We start from the raw sequence: 2,717 nt of genomic DNA, 5'->3' as shown, positions 1-2,717 counted from the left end.
CTACAACCAAGATTACTCTACCCAACAAGGATCTCATTCAGATTTGATGGAGAAATTAAAACCTTTACACACAAGCAAAAGCTGAGAGAGTTCAGCACCACCACACCAGCTTTACAGCAAATGCTAAAGGGGCTTCTCTAGGCAAGAAACACAGGAGAAGGAAAAGACCTACAAGAACAAACCCGAAACAATTAAGTAAATGGTAATAGGAACATACATATCGATAATTACCTTAAATGTAAATGGATTAAATGCTCCCACCAAAAGACGCAGACTGGCTGAATGGATACAAAAACAAGACCCGTTTATATGCTGTTGACAAGAGAGCCACTTCAGACCTACGGAAACATACAGACTGAAAGTGAGGGGACGGAAAAAGATATCCCACGCAAATGGAAATCAGAAGAAAGCTGGAATAGCAATTCTCATATCAGACAAAATAGACTTTAAAATAAAGACTATTACAAGAGACAAAGAAGGACACTACATAATGATCAAGGGATCGATCCATGAAGAAGATATAACAATTGTAAATATTTATGCACCCAACATAGGAGCACCTCAATACATAAGGCAAATACTAACAGCCATAAAAGGGGAAATCGACAGTAACACAATCATAGTAGGGGACTTTAACACCCCACTTTCACCAATGGACAGATCATCCAAAATGAAAATAAATAAGGAAACACAAGTTTTAAATGATACATTAAACAAGATGGACTTAATTGATATTTATAGGACATTCCACCAGAAACAACAGAATACACATTTTTCTCAGGTGCTCATAGAACATTCTCCAGGAAAAATCATATCTTGGGTCACAAATCTAGCCTTTGTAAATTTAAGAATATTGAAATCATATCAAGTATCTCTTCCAACCACAACGCTATGAGACTAGATAACAAGTACAGGAAAAAAATCTGTAAAAAATACAAACACATGGAAGCTAAACAATAAACTACTAAATAACCAAGAGATCACCGAAGAAATCAAAGAGGAAATCAGAAAATACCTAGAAACAAATGATAATGGAAACACAACGACCCAAAACTTATGGGATGCAACAAAAGAAGTCCTAAGAGGGAAGTTTATAACAATACAATCCTACCTGAAGAAACAAGAAAATCTCAAAAAACCTAACCTTACACCTAAACGAATTAGAGAAAGAAGAAAAAAACAAAACAAAAATAGCAGAAGGAAAGAAATCATGAAGTTCAGATCACAAATAAATGTAAAAGGGGCTTCCCCGGTGGTGCAGTCGTTGAGAATCCGCCTGCCAATGCAGGGGACACGGGTTAGATCCCAGGTCCGGGAAGATCCCACATTCCGTGGAGCAACTAAGCTCGTGTGCCACAACTATTGACCCTGTGCTCTAGAGCCCATGAGCCACAACTACTGAGCCCGTGTGTCGCAACTACTGAAGCCCACAGGCCTAGAGCCCATGCTCCACGAGAGAAACCACTGCAATGAGAAGCCCATGCACCGCAACAAAGAGTAGCCCCCGCTCGCCACAACTAGAGAAACCCTGTGCGCAGCAACGAAGACCCAACACAGCCAAAAATGAATAAATAAATAAATAAATAAAATTTTTTTAAAAAGAAAAAAGAAAGATGCCACAGGGATATAATGTACAGCATAAGGAATACAGTCAACAATAGTGTAGTAACTTTTTTTTTTTCTGGCCACGTCTCACAGCTTGCAGGATCTTAGTTCCCCAACCAGGGATTGAAGCCGGGCCAAGGCAGTGGAAGTGCTGAGTCCTAACCACTGGACTGCCAAGGAATTCCCAACAATGTTGTAGTAACTTTGTATGGTGACAGATGGTTACTAGACTTATCATGGTAATCATTTCATAATGTATGCAAACATCAAATCACAGTGTAGTATACCTGAAACTAACATAATATGTCAACTATATTTCAATAAAAATAAACAAATGCACATACTATAAAGTCAAATGGGAAAAAAAAAATTCCCCCATGCTCTTTTACAGTCAAGGTAACCCTAACTCCCAGCCACAGACAATCACTGATCAACTTTCTGCAACTATAGATTAACTATGCCTGTTCTAGAATTTTATAGAAATGGAATTATACGATATGTACTCTTACGTACCTGGTTTATATCGCTCGATTTAAAATTTTTGAGATTGATCCATGTAGTTGAGTTCACCAGTCATTCATTTCTTTTTATTAATAAGTAGCCTTCCATTGTATAGATATGGCATAGTTTGTCCATTCACATGCTAATGAACAGCTATCTGAGTTGTTTCCAGATTTTGTCTATGGTAATAAAGCTGCTGTAAAAATTCCTGTACTGGTCTTTTGGCATACATAATGTTTTTCCTTCTCTTGGGTAAATATCTTGGCATGGATTTGTTGGGTCATAGGATAATGCATATTTAACTTTTTAAGAAAGTCTCATCACAGAAATCTCTGGCATTCTTATACACTAATGATGAAAAATCTGAGAGTGAAATTAAGAAAACACTCCCATTTACCATTGCAACAGAAAGAATAAAATATCTAGGAATAAACCTACCTAAGGAGACAAAAGACCTGTATGCAGAAAATTACAAGACACTGATGAAAGAAATTAAGGATGATACAAATAGATGGAGAGATATACCACGGTCTTGGAGTGGAAGGATCAACATTGTGAAAATGACTCTACTACCGAAAGCAATCTACAGATTCAATGCAATCCCTATCAAA

Source organism: Physeter macrocephalus, chromosome 1 (assembly GCF_002837175.3).
Source record: "Physeter macrocephalus isolate SW-GA chromosome 1, ASM283717v5, whole genome shotgun sequence".
Classification (NCBI taxonomy): domain Eukaryota; kingdom Metazoa; phylum Chordata; class Mammalia; order Artiodactyla; family Physeteridae; genus Physeter; species Physeter macrocephalus.
Note: the sequence above shows the minus strand (reverse complement) of the source record.